Below are 17,235 nucleotides of genomic sequence, written 5' to 3'. Positions count from 1 at the left end.
TTTTCAAGTACCACAAATATTCCATTTCAGACACTCTTTGAAACATTTTCCTTTTTCCTGACAACTTTTTAGGCTCACATGAAGTTTCCTCAATAAAAAGAAAAGGTGTTTTCTTATCAGCTGCCTGGCATGGTGCGATGTTCACATTACATAGCAAGATGGACACTCTACATTTTATGCAAGCTCTCAAAACTGATAGTGGAGCATCAGACTTGGGGCTGAAGGACTGGCAGTCACGGGGCACTCTTTTCGCCCTGCTCAGTGACAAGGACACATATATATGAGTTTCGCTTCCCTTCCCCAAAAGAAAAATTTACTCTGCCTTGCTGCTCAGGTCTTCTTTTCTCAATGTTATACTGAATAACTCAGTAACAGAGGAACCAGGGCTGGATGGGCTACATGTTTAGGCTGCCTTTCCTTTCAGTAATTCAAAGAAATGAGTCTGTTCTAATAAGGGGGATTGCATTCCTCTCTCTTTCAGTAGTTCCCAAAGCCCATTTCCTCTTTCACCCCATTCCTCTTCCCAAAGCACTTCACCAGCCAGTGCCCCACTTGCACAGCGCCTCTGTCAGCTCACTCGAGATGGAGGAGCATCGCTGGCCATGCTCTGCGTGCCACTGATGGGCCAGTTCAGCCTATCTGCTTTCCTTCACGAGTACTCCTCCTCCTCATAAAGCCCTACCCAAGACCAGAGAGCTCTGCGGTCCTCTCTAGGTCATCCTCTAGCACATGGAGGTCTATTTTTCACAGGGTGGTGGGCGTTTGAGGGGGTGGAAACGACCGTAAGCTTTTTCTAGTTTCCCGTTCCTCCAGTCACTTATCTCCAGATTCTAGCTGGCAGGATGGGAGCAAGGGAGCCAGTGACACAGGAAAATACTTGAGCACCTACGAGAAGAAAGCCTGGAGCTGTTTTTGGAAGAGGAGAGGCATGGAAAACATGAGTGAAAACAGAGTAAAACCAGGAGAGAAAAGGAAGGTTACCTCCCTTCTTGACTACCGAATCTCCGCGAGTTGATGAAGAACAACAACGAACGTGCACAGAGAGGGAGGAAATGGGCAGCTGCCTCCAACCGCAGAGGAAAGGGAGGGTTTGTGGAGCATTTCCCGGTGAAGGGGAATGAAGGAGCCCTGTTTTTTCAGCCCTGTGGCGGGCCATGGTATGCCTGGTCCTGACCAAGCAACTGGAAAACGCTTGCATGGAAGCAATGAAAGTTTTCAGAGGTACAGCTTGTGTTTTAAATAGCCTGTTGTGGGGCTAAGAATAAAGACTACGGGGCCTTCTGCTAAATTTATGGGACTAATACCCCAGGTGCAGACAAGCTGCAGCGGAAATGGGGTGAATCTGAAAAAACAATTAAGAGGGGAAATGGGCTGTTCTTTCCTTCGTTAGGGAAGGACCAGGGAGGCTTTACAGAGAAAGCAGTAGTTAATATGGAAAACAGTTAAAACCCAGCCACCCTCTGTTCCTGGAAATCAGTGCAGTATAAGGATCCTCGGTAGCAACATGAGTTTCATATGGGGCCTGTGCACTGCCTCAGTTTTCTGGAGGAGTTCAAACCAGCCCCCAAGTGTTATTTTAACACAGTTTCTTGTGTGTAAATATTTATAAAATGCTTGGTTCAAATACCCCTTTAAAAATAATAAAATAAAATAACCTTCCAAACCCCACCACCTCTTATTGCCTCTTTAGCAAAATATTTTCTTAACCTTTGCTATCTTCAGCCCTGGGGCTTTTGCTAGCTGAGCAAACCTCTCTCCTCTCTGTACCCCAGCCTGCCTGTTCTCCTGCAGGGCATCAAACTGCTTTCTTAATGGTTAATGAAGTGACACAGGACTGTAGGAATGTCCAAACTTGGAGGCAGAAGGAGGCAGAGGGAACAAAAGAAGCTTTTCAAATTCATTGAGCTATCACAAGCACTTGGTTTTCATCCAATGAATTGATCCTGTTCATCAGTGAGAACAGGAGAAAGTTCACAGAGCAAAATAGCTTACTGACAAGCAGCAGTTTTGCTTTTGACAGCCGATCAGCTTTTGACAACTAATCATCGAGGCTGCGCTATGTCCTCGTTCACTTCTCTCCCCATCAGCCACGATCAGCAAACTCTTTTCTGCATCCTTAGATTTAGGCTAATCAATGAAGTTAAATTCAGGTGCATGCCCTTTCAGGATCAGCAGTATAGGCCACAGTTTTGGCCCTCCATACTCAGAACAACCCTTGACATCCAAACCTTTGCCATCTGCTTTAAAGTCAGCTTCAACCACTCTGAGCATGACCAGGGTCCATCCATAGCCCCCCCAAAGCCATCAAACTGAGCTCATTTCTCTGGCACTAAGACATATCCCAGGACTTTAGCGCACCCCGTAAAGGAGTGTCCTACTAGGAAACAGTCTGCAGATGGTGTCTCTGCTTCCAGAGACTGCTTTTGCTTCCACTTCAGGCTGTTTCAGAGAGCGAAATGGAGGAGCAGAAGAGACAATAAATATGAAATGTGAAATTGCCTGAGGCCACAACAGGCAGCTGAAGTCAGAGCCATCCACCAAAGGAGAGGCTTGGCAGGTGAGGAGGGAGAACCTCGGATGGAAGGCCGTCATTAGAGCGTCCCAGGAGCTGGGCTTATAATTTACAGCATATACAATCAGCACAGACCTAGCTGCCCTGTGCAACTCCCCTTTGGAGGCACTGGCTGTCCTCTTCACTGCAGAATCCTAAGCGGGGATCTTTTCCTTTTTTCTCCTGTCTGGTTACCATCCTTGACCTAGTTTGTCCAGTTTGGCAAATCCCTGCTTCTTCCCAAACTGACCCTAAGCTCATCCAGGGCAGCAGGGCTACAGCCTGTGGCCAGTAAGACTCAACACTTGGAACTGAATCAGCCCATTTGTTAAGTCCTCCTGTAAGTTGGGATAACATAACTCATTTTGCGTCCACAGTATTTGGCTCCTTTTGTTCCTAAAAAATCATCTGGTTAGCAAATCCCACGACAGAGCTGTCAGTCTGCCCCCAGCCATCTCTGCTGCGGCACATGAATGGGGACAGACTCATTTTGAAGTATTCCTGGGGTAAGTGTGACCTACTTTTACGGCTGCAGTAGTGTTCATTATGAATTCCTAATGATCTCATTGTTCCATTAAATGAAGGTTGCCACCTGTCCCGAAGACTTCAGATCATGCTGGGATTAACATATCTGCTGACCCATTTCTCCCTTTTGTAGGGCACAACCCCAAGATCAATAGGTTTTTCAGACTATCTAGGGCTGATCTTCCATTAGAGTTAATAGATGCCATGAACCAATTCACTCATTTGCAATCATATAGGGTCTGATTAGGAAGGGGTGCTGAGCAACCAGCCACAGCCAGGCTTCTTCTGGGGTTGGGGATCTCGGAAAATCCTGCCCATCCGATTTTGACATAAGATTCCTCCCATCTCAATCCCATTAGGAAAGAGTTCAAACACTATGAATAATTTACCATGGCAAAAAAAAAAAAAAAAAAAAAACGGGAAGGGAATTGCTGAGGTTGCATTTAGGGCAAATGAAATGCTTCCAATTTAAAAGAGACACTATAAGAGATTCTATTAAGGGCCTGAAGGCTGCCTGCATTTCTGCTCTGGCTCGTTATACTTCCTGCAGTATTACAGTAACAAAAATACCCAGGTTGGCATCCACCAGCCCATTCTGGCTTACAAAGCCCCAGTAAAATTCACATGGGCATTTGGTTCAGCCGGAGCGGTGAAGGGATGAGACAACCTTGACATTACTAAGATGAAAAATGAAGTTCAGAGCCAATTCCCATACAGAGGTACATCTGTGATGAGCAGAAACACCTGCTATCTGTTTAGCCCGGGGGCAAAACCAGGGGCCCCTACACGGTGCTAATTTTCCCATGTTTTGTGCCTCTCCCCTTGCTGTCACCAAAGGGAAGGCCATTTCCTATCTGCAACAGAAAACTCTGACACTGAGAGTGCCTTTTCAGTTAATCCCAGCCTAGTGCAGGCATAGGAGAGACGTTTGCGAAGGAAGGCAAGCGGTAGATACGACAGCCCTGTAGCACACGCAGGAAGCGCGGTTGGTAAAGTCACTAGTGCACTGCTGAGGGCTGCAGAGGACGGAGCCAGTCACTACATGCCACAGCAGGCTGTCTTAGCACCTTTCCCCAGTGCAGGGAGCCCAGCTGGGCTGGCAGCTCACGTGCGGGCAGCCCCCTGCTTTGCTGAGCTCTCCCAAGGACAGATCCCAGCGGCTGAGAGCCCTGGAGACGGCAGGTTAGAAGCACAAGCTGTACGGCACGAGGAATGAAACAAATAAAGAGAGAGGAATAAATTCCCATGGACAGGCTCAGCGAACGCGCTGCAGCCAAATGACCTCAAGTGCACCGCTTTCTTCTCTTGCTGGAGGAAGGCAGAAGTACAGCTGCATTTTTCATAAATAGGAACACCCTAGCTTGATGTTTTTTAAAGCTGTCTAGACAGTAGAGCGAGACCTTATTTCAAGGCACATAATCACTTTCCCATTTTTCTTTGCAGCAGAGGACATTTTCCAAGATTAGATAGAAGCTGGTGGAGCAACATGTTATTAACCTTGGGTGTGCCTCCCTGCTTTAGGCTCTCTGCGTCCAAGCTGGAGGTGCCTTTCTGTCTGATCACGTCTACCCTTCATTCATGCCTTCCCCCTTGACAGCAAAGCTTCTTCTTTCATTAGCTGGCAAAGGTTAGATAAAATTATGCACGGGTTGCAGACAACTTGGAGCACAGAGGGTGGCGTGGAAGAACGCTGGCTGCCCTTAACAAAAGGCAAATATTATTTTGTGCTTTCCAACATGGCACGGATTGCTCCACCTTGAAAACGCTGAACTTTTCCCAGGCGCACAGTGGTTGCCTCACAATAGCTTTAGAGGAAAAGAAAGACTTTGTGCTGACCTCCGCAAAGTCAGCGGGCCATTGGAAGAAGGTGCTAGAAGCTGTTCAAGGTGAGCGATTGCAAAGGGCCGGGTTGGCTCCAGATCACGAGCAGCGCTGGGGAAGGACGCTCTCATCAGAGACGCGTCCCTCCGACGCACCTTGCCTCGCGTGACTTGTGGCCTCCAGGGCTGATGGTCCCCCGGCATTTCTTACCACGTTTTGCCAGGCCTTTTACTTTTCACTGTTAAGGCCCGCTCCCATGGAGCGGAGAAGACAAATGAAGGACCAATGCGCCATTTTACTGTGGCAACAGCTCATCCCCACTGCCTGGGGACAGCACCCACCGTGGAGACGTTGCATCAGGCACTTTTGCTGCTGAGGAAATTCCTGCAGCACCAAGGACGAGGCTGTCCGAGCGTGAACGGCATGACACGGGTGCGCAATGAGCATCCTGCCGCGACGTTGTCCCATGGCCCCGAGCCTCCTAGAGCAGGCTGCCGCGCTGTGACCTATTGCCCAGGTTATCCGGAGGGAAGAGCTCGCCTTGTTACATCGAATTAACTCAGCAAAAGCTGAAGACAAATAGACTGTCGCAAACGAGGCTAGTGCAGCGTAGAGAGCCGCGATAAGAGGCTTGCTAGGCTGCCAGGAAAGCCGCGGGTTGATAGGACAGTAAGTTAGCATCTTCTGGAAAGGCGGGGAAGTGTTTACAGCTGAAGTGACAGGCGCACTCACCTGCCTGGTGTTACCGGACTGATGCTGACCCTCTGCCTGAACACTGTTTATGTAAGGTCGCTTGGCTGGAGCAAAACACGCAGGCTGGGCTTTTCCACCAGCACTGCCTTCCTCCCCAGCTCTCCACTGCCCACCGCGGTCGCCAGCAGCGCTCTGGCAAAGCTTCGTTTGCCAGCCGAGCCCAGGGTGACCATCAACATATCCATCAGCTCCCCTAAACAGGAGAACTGCAGCCCTGCTCCCCCTGCTATTCTCCAAGCTGTACGTTTTCCATTTTCTTTCCTACTCCCTATCTCAGAAATGTGACCCCAGAAAACCTGGTGAACAGCAATGCTTTAAAAAAGTATCATCCCAGTACAGCATCGCCACGTCTCCGAGTAGCTGTTAAAATAATTAGCCGTGCACAGTAGCAAGCAGAAGCATCGCTCTCGCTTTTTTGCTTGCTTAGCGTTTTGCTTTAGAGGATGCAGAACCTGACTTTGGGAATAATTGCTGCTCTACATCATCCGGTATTTCTCTGCTCCCTAAAGGAGGCGGTTTAAACCATCCAGGGGAACTGCCTTTCCTTATACAAATTCTCTACTGCTAAATAGAAAGTGAATACATGAGCTGCCTGATGCTAATGCTTTACTTCACAATTTACACATCAAGCGCTTTAATGAATTGTTTTCATTACCATTCTCTCGACAATGAATAAGCTTAAAAGTAACGGACTTGTAATTAATTAAACTTTAATTACAATAATTTGTCATTTTATTATTTGCAATTATTACCTTGAAGGTAATAAAAATTGCAGGATATCACAACTGAATACAAATCCCTAATCAGAAGTAATCAGCTCCCATCATAACCTTGAACAAGGGTGATTTTATTAATGTATGTCCCCTGGAGCCTGAGCCCCTGCCTTCCCCAGAGCTGCTGCAGACACGGCAATGCAGGCAGTGGCTGCGGCAACCTTAGCCCAGGCCTGGGGCTGCCCAGCTCCTCTATGCTCCCCTGCTTAAGGGCACATTGATTTACAAAAGTAGTTATCCTCCATAATCCTTATTTAATTATTAGGTATAGTTTCTTCCACCTCCTTTGGGTAAGTTTTCCATCCATATCAAGTTTACGGATCTGCAGTTGAACATTAGAAGACAAGGTAGAGATCTAAATTCAATTCAAACAATTGTTTTGAGTAATATAAGCGGGCATTCCTAAACCACCCAAGCATTACACCTCTGACTTGGTGACACTCACAGGAGAGGCTCCTTTGCTCTGAAAAATAAAGTAGAAAAGGGCAAGGGTTAAATTTTATCTGTGCTTGCTGCTGCTGTCCCCATGACTATTTCCAGGGCTCTCGATATCCATGTTCACATGCAGTTAATCCGCCCCACTTGAGGGAACAAGATATGCGTTTCCTTGCCCTTGCATCTTGATAGGCTCCATTCAGACTCATGACTCCACAGCGTATTTCCTTTGGCTTGGCCCTATGTCTTAAAAAAACATGTTTTAGAACAGTTTTCCACAGGCCAGTCTCAAGACATCTTCAAAAGGCATGAGAATGGCATCCACAGTGGCAATTAGGCCGTAATTAAGCAGAGATTTTCCAAGGGAATACCCTCAAGGGGCTATTTTTGCAATGTAGGAGGGGTCTTCAGGTTGCCTTGTCCCATCGTGCTAAATTTATCCTTTTGCACCATTCTTGGCCAATCTCCTTCCACAGAAGGAGCCATCAGTCAGCTTTGTTCTTTGAAGTCCATAAAGTTAATTGGTCGGGAAGGAATAACTCCATTTTTAGCTTCGTTTCCTAGGGAAACTGTATGTGCATTTGTCTGTCCTCCCTTAATTACTTGTGAATGTCTCAGCCAACTTCATGCAAATCTGACAGAAGGGGAGAGGGCTCATAGCCACAATGTGCCCACAAGTTACGTGAGAGCCAGACAGCCAGGAAGAGGAGAGAGAAACCCAGTAAATGACCCCAAATCATGAGACGAACTTCACTTGTCCCACTGCTTCTGGGGTGACCTGCCATAACCAGAGCCCCGTGGGCAGTGCGGCTACATCTCCCTGTGCAAGGAGCTTCCTCCTTGCTCTGGCACTGCACTGAAGGGCTCAAGCTGAGTCACACCACCCACCCCGAGTTTTGTGTCACAGACTAAAAGGCTATTTTATGCATTAAACTGAGACTAGAAAACCTAATACCTCCCTGACTCCCGTTCCCCACAGGCAGGGCAGCTGCCGGCGTGCAAGGAGCCAGCGTGTAGGCTCAGCTCCCTGCAACATTGTGAGGGGCTGCACGTGGAGAGACCCCAAGCAGACCACGAGCCTCTCTGAGCCTTCATATTTCAAATGCAACATGCTTCTGCTGCTTCTGGTTGGGAACTCAGCCACCACTTCATAAATCAACACTCTGCTATCATGTTTGTTCTGCAACCAGACAGTTTGATGTGAAACAATACAGTCCTGGAGGCGTCAGCTTCCTTGGGTTATCTCAGTGGAAGACTAACATCAGAGACTCACTTTATCCACTGAGACAGTTGCGCTTTCAAGTTACATGCCTCAAACTGAAATTCCCTTGCTCAAAGCCTTGAGAGCTCTAAACAGTCCCCATTTTTAAGCTATGATACAAGAGCATTTTCAGCAGGCTTAAGACCACTTATTTCTAAGCACCTCAGTCTTAGAGAGGTTTGCAGATATGTTCAACCTCAGGCATGCAGTCATTCAAAGGACCTAGTCTTGAGCTGAGAGTTAAATGCATCTATAAAACCTCCTGTGGGATCAGGGCCTGAAGTTAGGTGAACTGTAGAGAACAAAAAAGACCATAGGCCTAGGATATGTGCATTTCTTGTAAACATGTTTGCAAAAACACTTAGCGAATGAATGCTAATTGTTGTGTATAAAGCCCACCCTCTTCACCGGAGAAAGAAGAAATACCCTAAGGTAGACGTTGCCAAATTTTCCTTTGACAGACAAATAAAATGCAGGTGATCTCATCTACATTGATCAGCAGTGACCAAGTTAGAAAATAAAAAGGAAATTACTTCATTTTAAATGCCTCCTAATTGATGTTCAGCGATAAAAAAGCTACATTCAACAGTTTAAAAAAAAAAAAATATATGTGATGAGCACACAAACGCCAGAATAAGTTCAATACGACTGGAGCTGTCAGGAGGGCTGTCAAGAGGGTACAACTGCAAACCTTTAAAACAATTTAAGTGCAAGACAATTATGCTGCTAACAAACATTTACATGAAAAAGGCTGCAGGCCTCCGCTTTTGTTGCTTTTCCAGGGGAAGGCTGGCGGAGACCAGCGTATTTTACACATGCTGCAGCTGCTTGGGTAGCAGAAATAGATAAAACATGACAAATTAACACAGCATACGCCAAACAAAAAAAGCGACCTTCGAACTTGCAAGAACTCCTGGCCTGAGCTGACTTCAGAGCAGTCTCCTGGCTTCCTGAGTGGCCCCAGTCGCTCATCCAGCCCACTGGACTGACAGTGCTGGGGAACGGACGGGCAGGTCAAGGCAGGCAGCACCGAACTGTGAGTGAGCCCCAGCCTCCGGCCACAAGCCCAGAGCAACCCAGGGCTGCCTTTCCTAGCACTCCCTGAGCTGTGCGTTTATGACATTACCAAACCTTGGGCAAGTTTGATCAGTTCCCCTAAGGAGATTGTGGCTGTTTTCTACTTCGCCCTTGTTTTTGTGATATTAAGACATCTCAGAGGCCGTTGCTGCCAAGAGTTGGGTTTCTCCTGGTGTGAAAGGCAACAGCTACTCTGCCTGAGAGGCCAGGATCAGGGACAGATTTCAGCGTTATCCTACCCGGGGCCAAAAGCACAACAAGCCTCAGAAACAAGGAGCATCTCTTGAGATTCAGGGATTATCCAGATGATTCAGAAAACCACACTCCAGAAATGGCTTTACTCGAGCAATTTTGCAGTTGTTTCAGGCATGTTTCTGCAGAGCAAAATAATTATACTGTATAAAAACAGTCCAAAACAATCACCCTAAGCCAACGTGCATGGAAGAACCTCTAACACAAAGGTAGATTCGCTGAAGTTCAGTGCAAGGAGTCATTTCAAGGAGAGTTCAGGCATATGCAACTTTACTGCTGAACTTGATTTGACCTACTGACTACACAGGCTGACAGACTGTCAAACTAGCCTGGACTGAGAGCGAACATCCCTCGGGCTTTTCTTCTCTCCTTGAGCCTCGCTATGAGCTCATCTCATTTTTTAAAGCATTCCTCTGGAAAGGTGATTTCTGCCTATCTTTTGCCTAGCCCAGCAACACCTCTTCAAATATTTTTAGGTGGGAGGTAAACCTCTTCCTCCCTCATTTTTCGAGGGCTTTCTGTGCCTGTGAAATATTAGTTAATCCATTGTTAATGCCATAAACTTGGTTCTTATGGTGGAATAAACAGGAACCGGAGTGGCTTGACAGCACTACCGCTTTTTTCACTCCTGATTTAGACCTTCATAAATGACTTTGTCAACATTATGTCTTCTAATGCCACAATAGTAATTGTTTGCAGCATAGATTGATGAGACTGTATTAAAGCCACTTGGCAACAATAAAGTTTGACTTCGTGCATTCAACGCTCTGTTGAACAGCAACATGGAAGCTTCAGCAAAAAGGGCCTCACTTGCCCTCTGCCCATAGCTGGCCACCGGTGCTTCTGCGAGCGAGCATCTCTGTGGCTAAGTGCACGGTGCCCTGGAAGCACCATCCAAGGGTGCCCTGGAAAATGGAAACTGTCCCCCTTCCTGGAAATAGCAAGACAAACCCACTCCTTCAAACACTCTTCTTTAGACTGAAAGACCCATCAAGTTCCTTAAAAAAGGAACAAACAGGATATTCTTTACATGCCACTAAAATAGATTCCAAATCCTCACTGGGTTGCCACCAAGGTAAACAAAACACAGAATATGTGAGAAACCACTGTTTCATCAAATAACTCAAAATCTTAAGTCATATAGTCTAAGCTTTCCTTGTTTTGCCCTTCATTGCTTTAATGAAAACTTGAATGAACTTTGTGGCAGTTCTAAGCTGGAGCTCCAGCTACATGTTTGACTCTCACTTTGAATGTGAAGATGTCAAAATTTGGAGACTCCAGCATTGGATCAGGAGTCAGATGTGTCCAAGAAAGGCACCAAAACTACAAGGTCTTCTTTTTTTTTTTTTTTTTTTAACAGCAAGTTTCATTACCTTTAAGGACAAATTTCCTTTTTGCTCTAAAATATCTTCACTACATATCTCTTTCAGTTTTCGGATAGTAAAAGCTAAAAAGAGAAGCTAAAAGCAAGTAACTGTTTACCAGCATTTTCCATACTGGGAACGTACAAATGGGAGGGATCGCATGGCTCATGTGTAGAGGGAGGTGACATCCTGGATGCAGAGCCTGGCAAGGTCTGGGGAACATCTCCTCCACATGTCCCGTTATGTCTCTCAGCACTAAACACTCCCACTGCATGGCGGTCACGCTGTGAGGTCTGGACAGGTTGATGCAAGGAGGACTCCACTGAGGGTTACGAAATACAGAGAAACTCCATTCAGCTCAGGAGGAATACCGGGAGGAAAATATCATATATACTTGCCCTGATTTTATAGTCATCGACATAGCAGATATCTATTTCTGGCCGCTCTTAGAGACAGGATCCCTGGCTAGATGTGCCTTGGTCTGACCCAGAACAGTTGTTTTGTAGGTTGAGGCTTTAAAAGTGACGGCAACCCTTCACAGTCCTATCTAGCGCAAGTCCTACCAATGTCAGCAGGAACAGCGTAAACTGAGGCTGGGGGTTATTGAGAGCCCTTCGCTCCCCTGACTAGTGTCACCAAAATCCCATACGGACTTTCTTCTGTCTTTCTTTTGAAGTCTTGTTCACCAAGTCTGCACGAGATTTTACTTTCTTTCCATAGGGAAATTCAGAGACCCGCACCAATTCCCTCATGCCATCCTGGCAGAGGGATAGCGGTGAATGAACGAGCTAGATTCCTCCTGTCAAGCATGCCAAAAGAAGCACTGGAAGTATTAATATTCTGAAGGAAGGATAATTACAGAAGCTCAGCTTGCACACAGTGGTCCCACCAGTCAACACAAGATAAGCACTCTCGGGAGTATAAATTATTACAGATAATAAGGCAGAAATTCCCCTTAAACAGCTTTGTACATATGTTCCCAAGATTGACTCCAGAGACGCTTGTCATCAGATGTCAAACAAGAAGCTACAAAAATGATGGCAAATTAATTTCCTGTATTTTTTCTTGTAAGCAAATGACATGCTCTCCTTTGTTTAGGTTAACTGAATGATTTCAGATCCTCACAAGACACAGCTACATGACGGGACCAGGACCAATGCCTGATCACTAATGCTCAGTCACCCAACTGCTGTTCTTCCTAGAGCTAGCCCACTCCGTCCTGTCTGGAGTAACGTAGGCTGGTTTTTAGCTTTAGAAATAAGATAAATTACAGACGCCAATTACTAGAGTTTTTGTTGTGACTCTCTCTTTTACAAGCCATGTATAAACAGGAAACCATGGCCACATGGCAGGCAACTGACTAAATCCTGGCAAATACTGATAAAAATCAGGTCATATTGACATCCTTTGTTTATTCATTGCTTTGTTAACGCTGTTTATCCTTTATAGTTTAGATAGTGTCTTGGCCGCATATTTGGAAAAAACTCCCACTTTGCCATCCATCTACCGCCCATCCGCCCTCCAAGAACCGCATCACTGCGAACCTCTTATTTCTAACCAGCACCAGGAGCAGCTGCTCCAAACAGAGATGCCAGGAGATGCATGCCATAGGGGTACACACTCACTTATTCCACTCTTCCAGGAAGGCTTCTCCCTGATTCCCAGGAGCGTGCTGCCAGCTTTCACCTCAACACACAAGCTTCTCTCTTACTCAGGAGTCAAACCTATTTTAAGTGAGGAATCTGCTGAAATTCAGCACCCAGCAAGAGAACGCCACAGCCTCCTTGTGTATTGCACAGCAAAGAATAGCCTATGTTTGCCTGGCGGCTGTTTATCACTACCTGGTAGTTTATCCCAAGCCTGAATTCATTTTAGTACAATGAGGAGTTTATGCACATTATAAATTTCTTTTCCAGTGTTATTAACCCCCACAACATCTGCACTATTGCAAACGTGCTCTGATTTATTTGCAATGTTCTGCATTTTACAACAGCAGTTCATCTGTTGCTAATGCTTTTCTCCCCAATCCAGATATGCCAGAAACATCAAGGTAGTGTTCCCACCATCAGCTCCAGGTCACCAAAAATAGATGACACAAAAAGAGCTGTAAATTCCTGTACTCATTTTTTAGGTATTTCTTTACCTTGCTAGGTCCACAGCAGGTCACAGGCCTCTGCTAGCTGCTCACTCTTTCACATACCTTTTGACTATACAGGAGGAAGACCCTTGCAAAAGCCAAACCACTTGAGCTACTCAGCTGAGAGGAGGAAAAAGACTGCAGGTGTAAACTGTAAACTATCATTAATTCCACCCCAATCAACAGGGCCATGACAGATGTTACTAGCTAAAGAGCTGCTCCTCCGCCCCCAGATTTCTTCTGTATTGCATTAGCTCTTGTGCTTTGCAATCTAATCCGATTCATTTTTAAGCACTGCCTCTATCAAGGGAGTTCCTATTAGCCACACAGCATGCAGAGTTTAACCTTTACTGTGGGTTAGCTCTGCTCTGAAATCTCTCAGCAAATCTGTTCCTCTTCTCTGCCTTTGGCATGAGTTGACGAGGTTCAGCCCTGGGGATGTGCCCACCTGGATGCTTCGCAGCTGGGCAACACGCTAGGTGTGTCTACATCTAGTTATTGCTCGGGGAGTCACAGAGCCCAGCCCAAGGCAGAGAGCTTGGGACTAAGCCACTCAAAGCCTCAGGGCTGGAGGGAGGGAGGGATGGAGGAAGAGAATGGAGGTTGGGGGATTTTTAACCAGCCAATGTCCTACTAAAATTAGCCAGCTTGATCTATGGGGTGGTGCAGAGAACAGGCTTCATTTAAAGGAAACACTGTCTAGAGAAGCCCCTATGTCCATCTCCCCATATTTAAGACAGAGGAAAGGGAGGGAAGCTAGCTGGGCACGGCAGGGTGCTGTGAATACCCTGCTGGGCTTTATGGTGGGTTTTTAAAAGATGAAGAGCCAGCCAAGTTTGGAAGCTGTGTGCAAAGACTTCTGACCTCAGACGTGCAAAAAGATAGAGGCCATCTCAGGCCTGAAGACTTAATAACCTGGGAAATACCCTACTGCTCCCTGCCAGCCCATTGCGCCCAGAGCTTGGTCTCCCACAGGCGATGGGAGATGCTGTTTTAGGAGGGTCCACGAGCCTGGCCTCCTTCTGCTGACCATTCCCTCGTTTTTCCAACAGTGCAGCGGCTTGGGCTTTTCCCTCTCTGCAGGCCACACCATGCCATCCCCTTTGCTCGAATTGTGCATTTCCCATTCACACAGGAAAAAAACTTATTATAACTCCGAGCTGACGTTGTTGGGGCAGGGTCTTCCCAGTTCTCATGGCCAACCACACACAGTTAAAAATACTGCAGCTGGTCAGAGCAGCCAGATGTTATCGCTGCACGTTTCCTCAGCTCCTTCAATAAGGGAAAACTCTGGCTTGAGATGCAGCCTTAAAAGGGACTGCTAAAGATACAGAGTGGATTTTGGTTTGTGTTCCTTCGAGCCTTACTGGCAAGATCAGCTCCACAGATGCTCAGCTATTCGCAGCCACATCTCAGCTGATCCACTGCAAACTGGGAAGCAGGGCTCAGCGAGGTCATTTCAAGCCTGCATCCCAAGCAGCCGGAGAAGTCAAGAAGGGCCATGCCACTGCATGGGGCAGGATTTTGTCATGTCCTTAATTTGCCTGTGGGATCCAAATGGAATTTTTTCCTATTTCTGTGCCAGGCAGGAAAAAACTTCTTTGTTGTTGTTTATACTGGAAGGGATTAAAGTTTTCAATATTTGTTATATTTAGATGTCTTTAGGACCCAGATGATTCAGGGAAACGTTGCACACGAGCCATGCTTTGTTTATCCTCATTCCGTTCCCTCGCTTTTATTATTCCAGTTTAGGTTCACTCTCCAGAGGACCCTGGGGATGACCAAGCATCGCTGAGCATCAGCGCAGCGTTCTCAGGGCCCGAGCGACTTCCCAACCCCGGCGACACAGCCCAAGATTTCTCAGGGAAACCGGGATCTCTTGGCAGCCACAACCAGTCCTGGAGCTCTGGCCATACTGACATATGCCACGCTCAAGCCTGGGCTACGCACACTCGTTTCCTAGCAAATCATTTGCTTCGATCTAGCTGACAACCTAATTGTTTGAACTTTGCATCCGATACAGTTTTCCAAAGCAAACACATGTTTTGTTGCACTCTTCCTTTACCCTCCCCTTGCTCGCAAAGCAGGACAGAGCTAGTGATATCTGATCTCTCTATTGAGGGCTGCGTCCTGGGTTCAAGCAATGTAATGGAAAAAAGCTGCTAACATTGGAGCTGCTCTGATTTATTCAGTAATAATCTCTCCTACAGGGAGTCTTTGACCTCCCCGCATAGGCTCCATTAAAACTGAGCCTGGTAGCTGGGTAGAGACAGGTGGTTATTTTGTTCGGATTACTCTTCTGTGGATAGGGGCAACAGGTACCGTCTGCACACTGTAATCTGCCATTTCTGCACATTGTCTTTGCACTAAATATAAAGGTGGCCATTAGGGCAGGGTTTTTTTAATTGGTTTTCTGAGTAAGATCTGGTCCAGAACCTGTCATTTGCTTGAGCTCAAACCCTGCGCACCGATCCTGGAAGCACTCACGTGTGTGTTTAATTTGAAGAGCACGGACTATTCGCTTGCTTAAAGCTGAGCTTGCACAGAACTGTTTAGAGAAGTAGGAGGAAAAAGCACTTTAACGCCAGCTAAACCTGACCTATATATTTTGGAGAAGGCAAACCAAGTAAAATATTTTTGGTGCTCGCATTTTTGTCCCAAAATCTCTCTGATGCTTAATTCACATTTTACTGGTTCATTGTCACCATCTATAGTACAAAAGAGAGTAGGCCACGGGGCTGGAGGGAGGTGGAGAAGGTACTCAACTTTTTTCCCCCCTTTTCAAACAAGACTGGAGAAAAGTTTTAGTTTTGTAAGTGATGGGCACTATTTCAAATGCATTCAATAGTCTCTTCTTGGAAGTCTCTTTTACCTTTAACATTTAAGGTAGTGTTATTGTAGGTTGAATGGGCTAACGTTGACCGTTTACAGAGAGAGGTACGTCTTTCATTAGCCCAAATGATGTCACTGGGGAAAATAACCAGATGAGCTTTCAAGCACAAAAGCCCTTCTAGAGGTCTTAGGTCTGAAGAAGGACTTGGTTGCCCAAAGTTCACCTGAGCTGTTGGGTTCCTCTCCCTCAAGCCTTACATTGGTCGCAGTAACTAAGTGGGTTTAGACTAGAGGAGAAGAGATTTTTCCTAGCAGTAATCACTTTTGACACACAAGCATGCTAGAAGGAGTCTCTGCGACAGTGGACGTGTCAAACTTTAAGACGTCTCCCCAGCGCCGGCGTTCCCTGACTTATTTCGTTTGTGCAAAAGCCCACCTCTGAGCAGGCAGGCGATTTTTAAGGTGTAGGGCTGGGTTTGCTCCCTTTTGATCTAGCTTGCATGAATTACCAGCTACAAAGTAAAGACAGAAAATTCGATTACAAGACAAACGATGTGCAGGAGATCTCTTAGGTGACCAAATATTTACTGCACCAGTAGAACTCCATTAGAAAGCTCCCACTTAAAAATACTTAAAGGTCTCAGGCTTTCTTCCCAGTTTTTTCTGTACAGGGTCAAAGTCTCCTCTAGGAAGGCCTGACAGAGCCACAGCTGCGCTTTCCTCCAGCCAAACTGCCAGGAGCATCCACTGGACGTGGACCAAGAGGCACAAAGAGGCTCCATTTTAAAGATGGACAAAAATCCCGCGTTTTCCCTGCACGCTGTTAGCAGGGATTCACAGGCAGGACCACACGCTTCTGCTCTGACCCTATCCCTCAAGGAAAGGGAGATCTCACAATCCTGACTAGGTTTTTATTTTCCTTTTCCCCCTCCCCCCAGTAAATAAATCAACATTAAGTAACTCTGAGTTGGGTAGAGCTTTGCTTCACCTTTCTTTCTGGGCTTGGCTAGAAGGGAGAGAAAATCAGCCCGTGCAAAAGAGGAACCAAAGTTGTGGCGTTTCCTGCCCTTTCCAGACTCGAGGGCTGATTTTCACGCGATGACTGGGCTGCAGAGCAGGTTGAGTCGCCGGGCTTCGCATGATGTATTACCCACATGGAGCCGAGCTGCCACTGATTTAGCTGTTTAGCCAGAGCTGCCCTGAAGCGACTGTCTCAGCGACTGAGCGAGTCGGCGGCCGGCAGCGGAGCTCTTTCTCCATGTGCGTGCCCACTGTTCCTGAGCCAGTTCAGCCTCACTTAAGCCGCGGTGAAACATTTTTGTCCGACCGAGTTGCGGTGGGAACGGGGATGGGAGGACGCAAGCGCGGGCTGCTGCCGCCGTTCGCCACCGCTCCACTAACACTTGGTAACTCGCTAAGCATGTTTGCGCCTTTAGAGCCAAAGACGAGAAAAA

At 46.7% G+C, this 17,235-nt stretch overlaps 1 protein-coding gene across 1 annotated transcript in view; it reads right to left on the bottom strand.

The window, feature by feature from the left end:
• The window catches only part of LOC138067690 (uncharacterized), a 104,817-nt gene that overhangs the window by 12,215 nt on the left and 75,367 nt on the right, over nt 1-17,235 (bottom strand). The window lies entirely within an intron of this gene.

This window comes from Struthio camelus, chromosome 6 (genome assembly GCF_040807025.1).
Source record: "Struthio camelus isolate bStrCam1 chromosome 6, bStrCam1.hap1, whole genome shotgun sequence".
NCBI classification, from domain to species: domain Eukaryota; kingdom Metazoa; phylum Chordata; class Aves; order Struthioniformes; family Struthionidae; genus Struthio; species Struthio camelus.
Note: the sequence above shows the minus strand (reverse complement) of the source record. Positions and strands in the feature narration are given on the sequence as shown.